Here is an 18,723-nt window from a genome sequence, read left to right as displayed (position 1 = left end):
ATTCTGGGCACACAATCGTGCCCATTCTCATCCTCCCATTTATCTAGTTTTCACAATGCTCCTTAATGAGAAATTGTCTGTATAATTAGGTCCATCTCACAGACAGGGAACTAACTACATCAAGGCTCAGAGTAGCACAACACTTTGGAAATTTTGACTCGTAACCACAATTCAGAAGGTAGATAGATAGATAGATAGATAGATAGATAGATAGATAGATAGATAGATAGATAGATAGATCGATCCTTAAAAGTCATCCTGAAGTGACTTTCTACTTCTAAAGGGCAGCACCCTTTCAAACCTCTGCACTTGTGACTGTTCCCTGTTCACTCCAGTATACCTACTCCAGTATCTAATTTCATGGGCAAAATTATTTACTAATAGGAGCTTTTCCACAATTATTTCAGCAGCTATTACTCCTATTTTATGCTCTCCCTTTGCCTACAGTTGCAAAAACTAAAGCATGCTGATAGTGAAATCTTACAGCAGCAAACCTATTTTAAATATATATGTGCTTTTTATATATTATCAAATAGCATTTTTAGTATAAGGCAAGCTGGCTGTTCTTAGAGCAGCAACTAGCAAATAGATTGTGCAATCAAGGTTGTTGTTTTCTTGTTTGCTTTTTTAAAATTAAGAGATATATTTTAAAAATACTCTCAGAGTGGCCGTTGTGTGGTAAAAGGGTAACTGCCCACTGGCCTTGCTGGTACAACAGCTTGTCTGGATTAATACTGAGAAACAAGATGCTTTTATGCAAAATAAGTAAATTTACTTGAGATTTTTTTCATATCAGGTCTGAGAAAATCAGACAAAAGTCCTGTTTCCCGTCTCTGCTCCTAATTTTAAACAGGGGCTTCAGAGCTTTTTGTCTGCGTCTGTGTGTTTAACGTTTCCTGGAGGCCTACAAAGGTATGCAAAATATTTTAGTTCAGGGCCTCTATATGGTTGTAATAGGAAATAGATGTCTCCCTTAAAGAGAGGGGTTAGTATAGAAACATTATCTAAATTACAACAGTCTTAAGTGTTTATTTCAAAGGGAAGGAAAGGGCAGATAAATATTTACTGCTTTCTGTCCACACTGTAAAATACATACACTGCCTATTTTCAGTTACTTCTTGTTTAGTAATCCAGGTTATTGTCTGATCCTGTTCTCTTGGTCAGGATTTGTCTTCATGTTCAAAAAAGTTCTGATGCCATCATTGACAGATACATCCTTTAAGCTGCAGAATAGTTTCACAAAGAGAAAGCTATTTTCTAAAACCTGGGCTGGTCAAGACCTTTATGTTTGTACAAGACATGTGGTCACCAGAAGTGAATCACAGACTTTTTGGCCTACCTGGGAAAATGCACATTTCCTGTGTAAGGCTTCACACCGTGCTGAAATAGCCTTTTGGAAAAAATCTGAGTGTTCCAGTGCTAACAGGCTGAAAAATGGTGGAGACACAAATGTAAAGAAGGGTGCACTTCTTACTCTTATCCTCTCTCTCACTTCACCCAACCTGAAGGGTAAGTGCCATCCCCACCCCAGCAGGGTAGAGTATGATAGAACAAGAACAGATGTTCTCTTTCCTCCTGCACAGACCTTAATCAATAATCTTCAGGTCCTGATCTTTGATCCATTTGTGGCAGGAAGCTTTGAGTCTGAGTCTCCTGTTCCTGACAGGTCCATCCTTCCTCCTTTTCACTCTCTTATGTACCTACTGCTAGAGAACCAAGAGAACTAATAGTAACTTTGGGACAATTATAATTTCCTAGATGCAGTCTTATATTCCCTATTTCACAACTTGACTAAAATGGATGAGATCTCTCTTCCTCACCCATCTTTCCCTCTTTTAATTAAAAGTTGCATGGTAAATCAAGAGGAATCCAGAGAGGCTTAGAGCAAATCTTATTATCTTCCTTTAGCTGCAACTACACTCTTATATAAGAAGATATTAAGGAAATGACTGATGGAGTTAAGTGCAGTAGGTGCAACTCAGTGGAATGTTGATTATCAAAACAACAGCCAAGGGGCAATCATACATTCTGTTCAGCAGATGAATGAGAGATCAATAGCGGAGCATATTCTGGGGTGCTTCTGTATGCACAGGCATTCCTCTTCATAAAGCAACTTTATTAAAAGCCCCTAAAATAAGCAGACTTCTGATAATTCAATAGCTGGATAGGAAGTCCCTAAGATGTTAAAGAGGAAAATGGTCATTCAATAAATGACCAGTTGATGAGAGTTACACCTGTATTATGAGATGAAACAGCACAATAAATTTTTGCAGCAACTGTAATCCAACAAGATTTTCTGTGCAGCTCCTCCGAGTTTTCATCTTGTCTCATTTAAAAAATACTTTTTTTTTTAAAGTAATAAATCAAGTTTGGAATACCAGTGAATTTCTCCCAGTTCTGTTTTCTCTTTACCATTGGGTAGAGCAAAGAGACAAAAAGGAAAGGAGAAGAAAGCTATTTAAATCAAGGAAGAGGAAACAGCAGAAAAGAAAACAATTTTTCAAGGAAAGGAAGGGATTTCAAAGCTGAGAAGTGAAAACTTTTTGTCCCATTCTGGAAACATAATGCAATTATTCCTGACATTAAAACAGATCTTCTTTTGCCACATTTTGTTATACAGTTCACATCGTCAATTGTTTCCTTCTGGAAACATACACAATTATTCAAATTCAATACTGAGAGGGAGAGGGAGTTGCACTATAAATGGACTAGATGGCCAAATACACCAAAACAACAACCTTAGATTTTTGTTTCTGGAATGGCATGCACTGTATTACTAGTGATGCTATTATCTCTGGAAAATTCAAAGTGAGTTTATTAATACCTGTAATTATTAACTTAAGATACATAAGATTATTAACTTTGGCTTTTGACCAATGTTTCTATGACATAATCAAGGTGTTCATGGGAACTTTCCCAAATTCTGACACATTTTACTTTTTTAAGCAATTTCTACAGCCTGCCTTGAAAAACAGCTTTGTGTTTCCACAGAGAAAAAGATCACTGAAAACTGTTGGTGAACAACATCTATCCTGACTGGTCTCTCATCACAAATCCCTAAAAAGTGGTAAAGGGTTACTGTCCTTTAACTAGCATCTTCAGGGTAAGGATTTCTCAGTGGGCCTGAGAAATCAGACACAACCCTAGATTCTAAGTGCAATACCTTTGGATAAGCTCTCAATTCCCACTTGCAGCCTCACATGTACTAACACATTCCTCAGCAGTGCTACCATTTAAAGAAACAAGTACTTTCTCAACAGAGAGCAGCAAGTTGTCTGTGCCCAGCACTTTACATGAACATGGCAGATAAGGTTCACTTTGACTGAGGTCACCACAAACTGCAAGGCTTAATCTGAAGTTCCATGGGATATTTTAATACCTTCCTTGAACAAAGAATGTTCACATTTCTCAGAAACCATTAAAAAAAAAAAACAAAAACAAACAAACAAAAAAAAACAATAAAAAAAAACCACGCACACACTTTATGGAACCAAATTGAGACTGACCTAACTTGGAAAACTGGCTGGCTGAAGCAAATGTGATCAAGCATCTTAGATGCAGAACCTCAACAGTCTCAATCTGTTCACTGGGTTGTGAAGCCTCTCCCTTCTGGCTCCCTTCCCCAGCCACTCTGAAAGCACTCTGCTTTGGGAGTGGCTTTTCTCACCAGGGAAGTGAAACTTTCTTTTAATGCGGTTCATGGAAAGTTTAGCTGGTTTTCTTTCTCCAGCCCACCTAAGCTGGAAAGACATCAGTACCAACCAAAATCCAGTATAACTGGCCATCTGTGGACAGCTATTTTCAACTTGCAAGGAAGCAATCCCACAATTGCAATTTCTTGTCTCTCTCTATGTTAATGGTGGTGTAGCACAACCACGGAAAGAGCTGTACTGAATTGAGTATAATTATTGTACAAGCACTTTCAGATGCCTTCATCCAAAAAAAGGAAAACAAGGATTAGATCAATTCTAGGGGTCCTCTAAGTATAGGAAGAACTACCAAAAAATTCAAGGGTAACAGAGGCAATGGGCTGCATAGGATGAATTTTATTTTGTCTTTAATGATACACCATGGGATATAGAAACTGAGCTGTGGAGTATAAACAGTACAACCACGAGGCATAATGAATGGATTTATTTCTGATCCAAAGTCTGCTATCAGTAACATCTATCATGTTACTGCTTTCAATGAGATTTGGATCAGTCTCCCATGAGCACCATGTAAGGATAAGAAGTCAGACAACAAGAGAAACACAAGGATAGCATCATTTCAGCAGTGTATGTGAGGGTAAAGTTTACTTTCCAGAAAAATAGGACCTGGGAGATGCCACATATTATCAGATCACTGGTTTACATAAAGCAAAAGCTTTTATCAGTACCAAAAGCCTTATGGTCACATACAAAAACCAATCAGCAATTCCAGGAAAGCAGCAGCTGGGTGTTCCTCCTGTTTGACAAAGGCACATAGTAGCTTCCCCATGTCTGTGAGGCACCATTTTTTCTTTGCTGGGTAAGTTTTCAGCTGGATTCATTCTCAGTTCACCTGATCATGTCACATCAACACTAGAGCCAACACAATGTAAGGGTGAAGTTGGGGTAGGGCCGTATTCTTTCAGTAGCAGCCAGGACTTGGATCAGTTTACACCAGTCCTGAAACCACAGATACACAAAAAAACCTAAAAGATCTTTTACAGTGCAACAAAATAAAAGCCAAGAGAACAATTCAGGTTCAAGAAACCAGGTATTTGGGAACAAGTAAGCTTGTACTTCCAGAGCAATGCACTTGGCCCTTCTAAAGAGCAAGAAACAAAGATCTGAACTGACCCCCAAGGAAGAGAGGAAGGTGTCAAAGCCCTAATCTAGCACCATTCCTCTTTGACTGGCTTAACATTCTCCGGGCAGATAATTCTCCTCCTGATTACAGGGTGATATTTCCCCTCCATGAAGTACAGACAATTTCTGATAAAAGGTTCTGTATGTTTACCACCTACCCTGCTTTTAGCACAAATCCAAAGAAAGCACCCTGCTCCTTTCCCTGGGATGAGTCTGACTCAAAGGCAGTGCACTACCCACAAACACTCCAAATTTACACTCCCATTCTAGACGAGAGTGGACTCTTGGTCACAATGTTGCAATCTGGGTCCACCCTCTGCCTATTTCTTTGATTTGGCTGAAGCCTTATCCCAGCTCTGCCTCCTTTTCTCTCCTGTTTTTCACTGCTGCCCTGGTGGTCCCTGCACACTGCACAGCTGCTCCTCCTTCCCTCCTGCCTAAGCTAACTCTAAAATGCCTCCTTGGACCAGATGTTTTCCACGTGTTTCACCCCTCTATTTTCTTCCCCATCCCCACCTCTTCCAAGGCAAGTAACAATCTATCTCCTTGATCCTTCAGACCCAATCCTAAAGTATCCCTTAATCGACTTGTCCAGCTTGGTTCCGTGGCAGGCAAAAAACAAGTCTCTGCTTTTTCCTCCATGAGCAGAAGACAAAAATAAGCTTTAACCTTGGCACTGCCTTTAGTTTCCATTTCACCTTCAGATTATCAGCTTTGGCTTTGGTAGTTTTTGGCTTTCTTTCTGCATTAAATTTTATTTCTTGGAAATATTTTGTTAAGAACGATTAATGCCTGTATGACTTGCCACTTTTCCTTCTAATCGTCCTGTTTATTAGCCACCACTGAAGATATATTTACAGGTACAAATCTTAAGTTTATAGGTACTTCACAGGTCCCATCCCCCTTCTCTGTGACATTTCCCACTCTCCATCTTCTTTCCTTGGCACCAGTGCCTGCAGTGGCAGTAGACATTTCTTCTTTCCTTGGCACCAGTGCCTGCAGTGGCAGTAGACATTTACACAAATTACCACCACACTGCTTCATCTCTCAACAATCTACTTTGTTATCAGCCCAATTCAAGCCAGTTTCACAAGTTTATGATAACTGTGGATAAGACCTAAATCAACAAACTCCAGCTGGACCAGCACTGTAACACCCATTTTAAGGTACTACAACTTCCAGTCACTTCAGGTTTTGCAAGAAAGGGATGGGTGCAGCGTTTCCATCCCCTCCTGTGCAATGTCATGTTTCTCCAAGCAGGCCTACTCACTTCAGCCCAAGTCCTGAACATGGTGATCACTGTACCAAAGGAGCAGTAAACACACCCCATAGGCTGGTGGATCTCAAGGACTGGGTGAGCTTCCAAGCACACAGTGCCAAAGCTGCCAAGAGAGAGATCAGCAGAAGATCTCAAGCACCTACAAACCTGAAAATAAAGTCTTGCAGATTTTGTCTAAACCACAGATAGTCCACAAAATATTTGTCAATAGGGGTTTCATTCTTTTGAGTCCTGACTCTGGTCTCAGTCACAAGCACAGAGTAGCTGGTGGCTGTGCTGCTTCTGCATGCCCTGCAGCTGAGGCGCTTGTCCCTGACAAATAGCCTTGAGCTGGCAAGAGGGGACAGGGCAGACAGCTTGAGCAGCCCCCTCACTTCACTGGCAACTGTGTCAGAGAACAAAGGCCGGTGGCAGGACATCCCTTTTCTGACAGCATTACTCCTGAATTTGCTGTCTCTGGGAAAATAGCTCTCCAGCATGTGATTTCCCACACAACACAAGGGCTCCAATAAAAACTCTTGCATTCAGCCAAATGTTTAGTATTCCTCTGATATCTGTATATTAAAAATTACTGTGGGGGTGAGGGAGAGCAAAAAGAAGTATAATACTCTGAAAATATTAAGTGTAGCACTGGGTGAAGAAAAAATTTGCTTTCCAAATGCCACATGAAGATTTATTGCAGGAACAAAATGGGTGCGTAGGCACTGAAAAGCCTTAGGCAAACTGCTGCATTTCATTTTCTGCATTACCCAGAGTCTCTCTCCAGGACTTGAGCTGTGTCACTTCACTTTTGATATTTCATAAACAGGCAAAAGTTTACAGTAATGCTACATATTTTTAAAGGTTGTATACTCAGAGTCTTTCACGATGCCCACTAAGACGGTCAAGATTTGTATGCATTTTAATGATGAACCTGGCTGTGTCAAAATCGCTGGGGAGTCCTGCTGCTCTCAATACTGCCAACAGACAGCACGGAGGAAAGTAACAAGCAATGGCAATTCTTTCTCAACACCAACTATCTCACTGCTTCATGTACACTTCCTTTTGGACAATTTTGGTTTTAAAGAGCAGAAAGGAGGGGTTTTGAGGGTGGGTGGCTTTTTTGTTACTTGTGGGGTTTTTTTTGTAGATTTTTATGGGTTTTTTTGTTTTGGTTTGCGTTTCTTTTGGGCTATCTAGTGCCCTAGACAGCTCTGCTCAGTGCCTGCTCATCTTATAACATCATTATTTCTCTCTTCCTATACAGTTCACTAGACTTAGAGATTCATTGAGATTCCATTTGGCTGGAAGTTCATTATGCACAGTTTCCTATGGCTCCCAGATAGAACACTTTGCAAGCAACAGATAAAAATATCTGTACCACTCTTTGGTTTTCAATTCCTTGATACCGCTGTTAAAAATAAAAACGAAACGTCTCGAGAACTCAGTATTAACCTAGGGAAAAGAAATTTAGTTCTGGAAGCATGAAACAATAAAAGAAGTTTCCCCAGATGCAACACAGAGAAAGGAAAAAATGTACAGAACTCCAACAACTAAAAGGTAATAAAGAACACTTGCATTTTGATCAGGACAGAGCAAAGAAACTACATGTATGCTTTTAAAGACAAAGACTATTCCATTCTGTCCCATCCTCAATACCTGCAATACACTTGCTATCAGATCTGCATACTGAACACATCACTTGAATGTTAAAAAGTGGCAAGAGAAAATCCTCCTATGCATTCCTGACCATTTCATATTCGAGCTTATCTCATAGTTAACAACTTCATTTCCATTCTTTACTACCTGCTAAACTCATTATCTTGCTTCATTTCCCATTTTCACTCTTTTAACACTTTCTGATTTGTTAGTTCCTAGATCTGCAAATCCCTTTCTCCAGTCACCACCATCTCAGAAATCACTTTTCCTTCAAGCATTTCTCACCCTTCCTCTTACAAGCAGCCATTCTCTATCTTATTATCTAGGCAGGATTGAAACTGGTGACTCTACAGTGCAAAGAACAGGTCTTATTTATGTTTGTGAATCCTTGTCTAACTTCATGCTGCTGTGTAAATGTTTAATAGGTACTAATGCATTTGCTGGAACAAGCTGCATGCTAATACTCAGTGGACTGTTTGGATACAATCCTTGCTGACTCTCAGAAGCTTCTGGAATAAAACAAAATGCAGTTTTTTGGTGACACTGCAGTTTCAAAGCTAAAGGATCCAACAGCTGAAGCAGTCTAACAAATCATCGTAGTACCGGAAATGCTTTATCTACTCTTTCCTTGTTTGAAACAGGATAGAGTTTGAAAGCTAAGCACTATGGTGGTGAGGCTATGTTAGCTACAGCCACTGTACCTTATCTCCTCTACGTTATCTATCTCCAGACCTCCGAGGTCTGGAGATAACATTTTAAACAAATCTTTCATACCTTCGATTTCTCCTTAATGTTGGCTGAAGAGAAAAGAATGGTCTTGTCCTCTTTTCACACTGGTCTGGCATGATTTTCCTGTGGGCTTGACTGTATCATGGCCTGTGTAGAATTAATTGTGAAATAGAAACCCCAGTGGCAGATCAGATGTATAGTTTTTATTTCAGGCACTAAATAGGAGCTGAGTGATTCATAAGCACAAGCCAGCATACAAGTAGCAACTGCTCAAGCAAACGGAATGAATGATGTCTTGGCCTCAGGGCCAATGAACAGCGATGCTAACAGAGAAAATGCAACAAGAACAGCAGGAGTGTCAGGCCTACATGTCGTCAAGTCTCATGGAGACAAACAAACCACATCACAAATTTCCACAATTTGTGTGAAAGCAAAACTTTGGGGTTTGTTGTTTCTATATCAGGTTGCTTCTAACAGTGAGATTGGTGATGACAAGTCTTATCACAGTATGTTTAACAATTTGTGCCCCATTGCCATGAAATCCAAGGATATAAAGAATCACTGTTGTGGCATGTTTGTAGCGGCTCTGAAATCAGGAGTGCTGGGTGGTGCCCATCCAGCCATCTACCTCCAACACTGCATCCGGATCAGGTTCTCTTTCCTGTGAATTTTAATATAGTTTCAAAAATAGTACTCTTGATGACTTATCCTTGAAAGAGAATTTGACCAAGAGATGAATTGAGAAGGTTTTCCCAACCAGCAGTCTTCATGTGAATTAGGAAAGAAAAAGAGCTAAATCTGGTAGAAGCAAGGCCAAGCAAAAGACATCTCTATTAGAAAACAATCCTGTAGCAGTGAAATCTGTTGGACTTTATACAGTTTCTTCTGTGGCATAAAGCATATGCTACCACTTCAGTCTTTAAAAGGAGACTGGACTTAGCAGTACAAAAATACATTGCAGGGCCACAGGTACACTAGTATGGCAGTAGAACAGACAAGCTAATAGCTATCTTTTCTCTCATGTTCAAGATTATGCATGACAAGATTTCAGTACTAGTCAACATTTATTTTCCTGCAACCAACACAATTTTCAGAGTTCAAATTTGGTGCAAATTACAATCTACTTGGGAGGAAAGGTGTACATGATTCATCAAGTGATGATTATTACAGACCTAAAGAAAGGGGCAGGGAGGAGAAAGGCTGCTTGTTGCAAATGAGTTAGGGACAGAGACTTTCAAAAATATCAGAACAGAAACACTTTAGAAAATCTGTCCCTGTATGACTGAAAGCTGAACTCTTTACAGAAATTCCCACCCAGTTGCAAATGTTCAGCACTTGCACCAAAACCTGTCCCCAGCTCTCTACCTGCTGTAACTGGTGCCAGGAATATTTCTCGTAAAGATGTAATAATTTCCATGTATTTTCTAGCTCATCAAATACCAGAGAGCACATGTGAGAGAATTTTCACAGGATAATGTAAATCTTTTGGTGAAGCCCTCATTGTTTGAGGATATTATTTTAATATTATTTTCAAATATTGCATCATGAGCTGGACAAGTGGAACAATGCCTTTGTGCTTAATGCAAACTGATTTGAAGCAAAGAGAAGATATAGATCTGGTTTTTGTTTTATATTGCCCCTAAAGAACACAGTTTCAAGTACCCAAATAAATAATCAAAATAATAGAAAGCAGAGCAATTAATCTTACGTGATCAATTCAGAGTTCACAGCTTGTAGGAACTCTGAACCTGTTGCTGCAAGTGTGCCCTCCATCTGTGAATTAGTTTTGTCAAGGAACCCAGACCTAATTCACAACAATGTATTTCTGCAGAAGTCATAAAACTGCTTTCATAAATGTTTTGCTTTGTCTCTGGTTCCTTTAAAATGTAACCAGTTTGGACTCAGATATGATTAGACTATTTTGCATTCATTCTGGTATTAACTGAATTATGATGCTTTGTGTATTCACAGAAGAGTCAGGTCTTCAAAAGGTTTGTTTCAAGGATGAACTGGTAAGCCTTGGGGACTAAGAAGCCCTTTAAAATTGGGGTCAAGCTAGGCAGTTAGATTCAAAAATAATAAATAAATCCATTTGGAGACAAAGGCCTATTGTATACCAGTGTTCCAGAAAAACCCATGGGTGGCTGAGAATTACTTGGGAAAACTTAGTGGAAATTAATTCCGACTCATTCTCAGTTCTTTCTTCCACACTGAAAAGAGGGGTCTATGAAGGCAGAAAAGCATTGGTGAGTTCACACAGGGTCAGGGAATATCTGGCATTGCAAATGCAGAGCTAGAAAATTTCTTGTACCACTGAAAGAGAGAATCCACACCTTCCCTGCCTATGGCTCATTGAGAACCCTGGCCACCACCAGCTCCAGTTACAAGAGGGTGGTGGATACTTAGAAGATACAGGGAGGAATAAAAATTGCAGTCAAAACTTATATGAAACAATAGTTCAAAGAAACCACTTCCCACTCTGTTCAAAAGGAAGAAAAAAACCCCAAAATACAACTAAACCCAAAAAAAAGTCCCACTGTTCCCCATCATAAATTGCTTTCTGTTACTAGGCAGGCACTGTTAAGCTGACATGTACAATTCATTAGAAATTAGAATTTTACTCGGGAATTTTGCATTTATATATATATTAATCATTAGGCTACATGGTTCTTTACATTTGTTAAAAAAAAAAATCATGCTCTATTATGAGCTTTTAAAGCGAGATTTATAGAAAAACACTATTCTTTACTCTTAACTTTGCAATTATATGTTAATAATTATCACCACAAAAGCTATTTCAATTCTTCCAAGTTATACAACCAACTAGACAGCAAAGACAGCTTTGAACCTTTGAACATCAGGTTCTTATTTACCATATTATCCTATTTTTAGGTCAAAACTTTACACATTTGCTGAAACCACTTCCTCTGTGTCAGGCAGTTCTCCTGGTAAAACTCCTTCAGGTACCAAGCTGCTGAGGAGGAATAGTACAGTCTTGATTCAGTGCCAAACTAGAAATCCAGACATACTTACAGAAAGTGAGGAAGACTCCCAGACTTGGCAAGGGAAGGAGACAGTGCCTCCTTTATGCCGTATTTTTTGCTCAGGAGGTGGAGTATTATATGGGGAATCATTAATTAACAGAAACTTTGAAACTACAGTCCACCTACTATTAAATAGCTCTGTTCTTGTTCCTCAGCCTCTGAAACATCTATCATCTATTATCAGGCAGCCTAAAATTGAACACCACTTGCAACAGTGTACAAAGAGGATGACCACTGTTATATGCATTAATCTGAATTCTCTAACTTAGTTCTGATTCAATGCAACTCTCTGGAGAAGACCTTTGAATTCTGTTTGAAATATTGAATTCAAAAATCAAGGAAGTCGTCATCTCCTACCAAAAGATTTAAATGTCACTTCTCTGGAAATTTCCATAGTGCCATTTAGATGAACAAGAAGAGAATAACAGTGCATAACATACATTTACGTACTTTTGGCAGAGCTCGGAGAAAGAGAAGCTGCAGCTCTACAGGTATGTCCTGGACTCCTCCTAGAAAAGAAAAAAAACCTATAATGTAAATGTTATAGAATACAATAATCTAATGCAGCTGTTAGAAAAAAACCAAAACCAATAAAATGCTCTCTCAGTTTAAAATAAAAGAAACCACCACCCTGGGGTAAACAAGAAAATCCGACAATTCTTTCTAGCCCATCAGTTCAACTAGCCTTGCTAGCCTAGCCTCTTAAAGCAAAGAGTCACCATTTGCCTACAAATCAGATTTTATAAGACAAGATCCTCCACGTCTGTATGAAACCCAAGGCAACATCACTTGTGTTTATTATTCTGTAAAGAGAAGCAGTGCCAAAATTCTGCAACACCTACTTTAGCTGCTGAAATCCAGAGAACTGAATGTGCTGCTGTTAGCATTTGGAGACAGGAATATGTTTTGATCTAATATATCCTACAGAGACTCACTTGGTGTCAAGAAGGTACTACATTCCATAGCAAGTTAAAATAGAGACAAATATGAAACACTCTGCATGCAACTTATGCAGAGTAACTTCTACTCATTATATGTGAATTTTTTCAAGAGTGTTCTAAAACTTCTAAAAATACCATAGAAGTCTGCAAATAGCTAAATTCTCCTAGCTTGCCACAAAAAATGACAGTTTGATTGATGTATATGAATTTTCTAATATTACTTTTACTACGTTGTGTTTAATTCAAAGTTATGTGAGAGGCAGGACTAGTACAAAAGTTCTCATATACAAAGAAATCTGCCTCAGAACTTTGGCCTTTACTATTTAGTCAGGTACCTTCTTAAGCACTTGCCAAGGACTCAGCCTGTGGATACATACCTATATATACTTATACAGTGAGTGTGCCACTGCTCCAGTGGAAGGTGACCCTGCACATGGTGAAGGGCTCAGAACTAAGTGATCTTCAAGGTCCCTTACAACCAAACCATCCATGGATTCTAAGATTTTTCTAACCTACTGGTCCTTTTCTCAATCACAAGACTTATGCACGTGTTAATATGTTCTTACTAGTACCCCAGTCAGTGAAGAATTTTTCCCTCCCTTCCACAATGTTGCTAAGGGGAGTAAAATGCCCTTCAACTTTCCTTCCTTTTCCTCCTTCTCGAAAAGCAACATGCCTCACTGCTTCCTCGTACCCAGAAGTAAGGACTGGGGCCAGGAACATGTCAGCTCTCTTCATTCTACGTCCTCAGTTTCTAATCCTTGTTTTCTTCAAGAGTCAATAGATAAACCCTACCAATGGCACAGTTGTATTTTCTATTTCTGTCCTATACTTACTCTAGATCACACCTATCCAATGTCTATCTCATGCTGTAATGCCAGTGCTGTTATGAAAAATACAGTTTCACCCCTACCCCATGTTAATTTATGAGGGGCAAATGCTAACTACAGATTGCCTATAATGTGACAAACAGATTGTTTACCTGCACAAAAGCTTTTAAACTCAAGACATGCCCTACCCTCAGCCACATAAATAAATGGCTCTGGAAATAGAAACAAAACAGGAGAAAAAAAATTCAGATCTCTACAAAAAATAAAGTCTTGGATAGTTTTTGCTATAATTTAGAGTCAAAGGCTGAGAACAGTAAGTGAGACACATATACCGATTCCAGCAGGAATTGCTCAAGGGAAAACATGGATTTTCCATGCACCACAAAACAGCCAAAAGCCTAAGTATACTGGAGCAAACATTAGTTTGAATAGCAGCAATAGATAAGAATGGTTCATGTAAGAGTTACTTATCTAATGTTAATTCAGAGCAGCAAAGGACAGTTCTTTCCATTGGTCTGCAATGAAGGAGAAACTCTTTGAAAGTCCAATTAAGTTCAATCAGTAACACATGCTTCCTACGGATATTCCTGAAGATCAGACACACATTGCAGCTACATTCCAAACAGCTGGAAAGGCATCAACAGCAAAACGAAATCCTGCTTTTAAACTGATTTACAATTTGAAGAAACACTATCCAGGATGCCACTCATTCCCTGCAAAAGGATCTGGTGAGGCAAAATATGCAGTGATTTCCTTTCTGGCAAGTGCAATAGTCTTTTTGGTTAGGCGGCAATCATGCAGCTTCCAAACACCTTGAGCAAGATAAGACTACAGTATCCAAATTATTATTTTTTAAATTAAAGAGAAGGAAAAATGGGGCTCAAGCAGATTTTTAAAATTACTTAGAAATATGAAATGTTTGGATACCTAGGTTGAAGCAGCAAAACCACATATTGTAAATACCATCACTAAAGATGATACAGTACTGGAAGTTGCTGGAGGTAGGAGGAGATATTCTGGGCAACCTTCCCTGTATCTCATGGAAGAAATCTCATTCATAACTACGAAATCATCCTTTCCTGTACTTCCTAATTACTGTTCACTGTGAACTTTTCACTTCTCCCTTGTGCACTGTTCAACCTCGCAGATTATACTTCTGTTAAGCACAGATGATACCTGTTAAGTATTCAAGCATAAACCAGGTAGAAGACCTGGGAAAGAGAATGTATCTGACAAAGCTGGATTAGACACAGTGAGAGCTCTGGAATAATCACTAGAACTTTATGGAGCTGAACTCCACAGCTCAAACATGCTGCCAAACATGATCCATGTTTAAAAGAAACAAACAAAACCAAACACACACATACCTTCCACCCCACCCCGCCCCCCCCATACACAATACAGAATCACACACTTATTAGAAAACAATGAGCACATCCATCCTTCTACCCACAAGAGTCTAACACAGGGCCAATTCTTGCCTGCAAAAAGTAGTTTGTCATATCAAAGCACGACTGCTCTACCACTGGAAATAATGTGACGGCTGTCATTCTCCACATACTACCTGTGAAAGACACACATGCCTGGTTCTGCAGTGTACATGACACATCGGAGTCAGCAACCATGTCTGTAAAACCTGAGTGCTGGGGAGAAGGGAGGAAGGAGATGGAAGGGAGCAGCATCACTGCCTCTGTCATTTTGGAGCACTTGCACCTTTTCATCACAGATCAGTCCCTGTGCAAGATACTGAAGGTTTTACTTACAGTATACGCTGATAATAAATAATTTTTCCCAACTTAGTCACTAACTTTCAATGCCTTTTTAAACAAAGAGCTAGGAAGAGCATCAAGAAGCACAGCAAGTAGTGCTGCTGTTGAAAGGTCTTATAACAAACATGAATATGCCTTTGGAAAAAATTACTTATGTAATGAAAAGAAAAAGCGAAGATCCCTAAAGGAAGCTGAAGGGACACTTTTCCCTCCTCCTCTAGCCTTATGAGAACTGTAATCTTAACAACCATAGTTGTTCAAAAGTGGGTGTAGGACGATAGGGGAAAGAAAGAATAGCATTGTTTATAGTACAGCAGGAGCCAAATGAGGAGAATAACTTCTGTGCAAGAACGGAAGAGTGAAGGGAAATGGGTAGGTAAAGACAATTGTAGGATTTGTACAGTACAGAAGAGAATCCCTTCCATGTAGGATGCAATTTCTTCCATGGAAAAGATGTTTCCTCCATGGAGCTAGCTGACGTAACTCCTCTGGAATAGTAACCTTTCAATGTTTATCTGTAGTTCTGTTACTAGACAGGTTCTTATAATTAGCACTTTATCAGCTAAAAAGTCAAAACATTCCTTGCGTCAATGTATTTAGTCTTATGTCACCTTAATGAGATGGGTGTCAATTAAGCCTGAAAGAAGTGTCTGGTATGAATCATAAATACTTTAAAGGTTTCTCAAAGTATGAATAATCAACACTTTCTGAAAATAAACTTCCTGGAATAAGCTTCAGGGTCACTTCACCTCAACAAGCCTTTCTGATATCCCGGCTATTCCCCCTCTTTTATAACTAACAAGACAGAGGTGCATAAAGGCACCAAAGGAATCATATGTATAAACCTAAAAGGAAGGAGTTATTTTTTCACCAGTTGTCAAGTACTTCAGCTCTCACTAGGAAAATTACATTCCACCTGCAGAATGCTATACAACTGTTTGAAACCCCATTGAAAGGCATCTAATAAATCCCACAGGATTGAAAACAATGCCTACAAAAGCTCCATTGCATTCTAGCACCCACACAAGCTTCTCTATGGACAGATTAAGCTAAGTGGTCTGCTTGTTGACCTGCATAAGTATGACATTAAGTACTCAGTCCACAATTATGGAAATAATTCCTTAACTGAATTGTGTCAGGACCAGAAATAAATGCAGAGCCCATATTTTCTGCCTAAGAGTATTATTTTACCACAATTACTTCTATGTGGACTGCTTCTCTACGGCACCAGAGGAGTCCAACCAGCTGCTATTTATACATGTTTTTTTGTGAACTGCTTCAAGGATGACCATGCAGAAAAGAAAGTCTGCCTTTAATAGATTTAAGTCAGATATGGAGGGATCTGCCACTAACAAAAACTCCCAAAGGGTCCACACACAGAAAAGTATTGGAAAACAATTATTTTAAATGATGGTACGTTAATTAATGTCCTGAAAGTAATTTCTTTAAGCTTCTTTACACAGTCTAAATAGTCCACACTACTATATGATGCTCTCAGATAAACAGCTAAATCATCTGGAAATGCATGCTGCAGCAATGCAAAAATACACCAAAACAAAGAGAAAAAGGAGCCCCAGGATTTGATGGAGCTGTGACAAGCATCCAAAAGGAACACATTTCAACATTAAACTTCTTAATGTTATTTCCAACTGATTTTTGACACTAGAATTGACTTTTAATAGATGTGAAAGAGATAAATGTCTCATTACCAAAAATAAATTTGTCTGTTAAGGATGACAGAGAGAGGCAAAAGCATTGCACTGCCTATTATGGTATTGAGCAACAGATTTCACTCCCTCTGCTATATGCCCATTTATTAAAAATGTGGCAAGCTTTACGAAAGAATTCCTGAGCTTCTTTGGTCCTCTCTCTAATTCTTCCATAATTCTTTGTATATATAAACATGTCAGGTCTGGAAAGAAGTGGGGCATGGACATAATTTACCACAGAGCTCTTTTTCTATTCAAATATTGGTAAGAAAACAATAAAAGACAAAAGGGGAATAATGCAAAAAGTTAAAACAATGAAACAAATGTGCCTGCAATTCACTGTCCAACCACCAGATAAAGCTTCTCAGAACAGCAGCAGAAAAGGCAGAAAAATAATGTTTTTCTGCCTTTTTGAGAGAGATCTTCTCTCTCTGTGTCAGAACTAGATGCATCAGCTCCCAATGAGCTGAATCACGCCGCATCCTGCCTGTGCTTCATGAACATGCGAGACACTACTTTAATAGGAAATGGGAGCTGGCTTTAGCATTACCAGTGTGTCACGCACAGCCACAAGGCAGCGAGCCCTTTGTTCTCTTCCCAATGGGTTGCCTTTGTAAAATACCCTCCTAAGGCCAGGCAGAGTAGTAGAATTTATTCTCAAAATTGATCTAACACAGACAGACCTCTCGCTCTGTAAAATACACACATGCACACACACTCTCACAGATAGCCATACTCACAGATTTTTGCCTTTCTTCTTGTTCGCTTTTGATGAGGTAAAAATCACTCCACAAAGCAAAACTGCACATCTGTGCAATCAGAACAGTTTCTGTTCAGATCACTGTTACACTTTAAGTAAAAGAGCATGGAAAAAATTTATCTGGAATATTGCTGCTTATGAGGTTCAAAGCTAGATGTACATGTAAAACCAGAAGCATAAAAGCCATATCATACATAAAATGGGATCCTGTGTTTTACTCCACTATTCATCTGTCCTTTGAAGCAAGTCCAGTTGAAGCAATTCCTCACTGGCATGCAGGAGGGCTAGATAGCCTAATAGGTCTCTTCCATCTCTAAGCAATTCATGCCTTGCATGGCTTATTTTAATTGATTTATCTTACTGGCTGTTAGTGGGCAGAAGCATGTGCCTCATGCAAATGCCAAGACCACTCTTCCTTTGGGATGCTATTGCGTAAATGGAAGTGAATCAGACTTAAAACAAAAAGCATGATTTATTTCTGAAGGATTAAGTCAATACCATCAAGCATAGTTTTTACATACACAGGAAGAAGCTTCAATACCACCCTGCAAGCATTACATTAACCAATCTAGCCCTTTGTGGGCTTCACTGCTCCTACTTCACCACAGCTGATACCTGAGCTCTCTACAAAGATTAGAGCTTTAACACCTCGGGAACACTTTGAGCAGGGATTTCTAGTGCAATGTGCCCCGAGGCAGAAGCCTTGAGGCCTGACACAATCAGCAAGACAGAATAAATACATGTTCTAAACACATGGAACTCTTAAAAGTGAAAGAATGCTCCTCTTCCTTAAAACTATTTCCTTTGTGCACATTTTTTATCTCAGCAGAAACTGATGGTGACATTTCAAGTCAGTAGGAGGAAATGCTGCATTTGTGGCCTTAGCTGATTAGGTCCTCAGCTAGTACAAATCAGGGCAGCTATGTGTATTCATAACTCAAGAGGAACACCAATTCTGAGTATGCTTTCTGCCTTAAGGAGCTACTGTATCATCAATTCAAATCACAACATTTATTGAAATGACATTTCTGACCAAAAGAGCAAGAATGGAACTTCAACTTACAAGACGAAGTACAGAGCAGAAGGGGAAAAAATCAGTCTCTTACCTTTAAAAACTTACTACATATTTCAGCACTAATTCACTGCATGAGATTCTTCCCCTATCACCTGGAAGCAAGAAGGAGCCTTGGTG

At 39.2% G+C, this 18,723-nt stretch overlaps 1 protein-coding gene across 15 annotated transcripts in view; it reads right to left on the bottom strand.

Moving 5' to 3' along the window:
• Positions 1–18,723, bottom strand: part of SORBS1 (sorbin and SH3 domain containing 1) — a 208,571-nt gene that overhangs the window by 107,722 nt on the left and 82,126 nt on the right. For 11 of the 15 annotated variants that reach the window (XM_085583538.1, XM_085583535.1, XM_085583529.1 and 8 more), the window contains one exon: positions 11,973–12,031. The gene's annotated coding sequence lies outside the window, so the exon portion shown is untranslated. Of the gene's footprint in view, positions 1–11,962; positions 12,032–18,637; positions 18,699–18,723 lie in introns of all 15 variants that reach the window. The other 4 variants (XM_085583534.1, XM_085583536.1, XM_085583531.1 and 1 more) reach the window with 2 other exon arrangements.

This window comes from Lonchura striata, chromosome 6 (assembly GCF_050655825.1).
Source record: "Lonchura striata isolate lonStrDom1 chromosome 6, ASM5065582v1, whole genome shotgun sequence".
Taxonomy (NCBI): Eukaryota; Metazoa; Chordata; class Aves; order Passeriformes; family Estrildidae; genus Lonchura; species Lonchura striata.
This window is presented reverse-complemented; position numbering and strand designations above follow the sequence as displayed.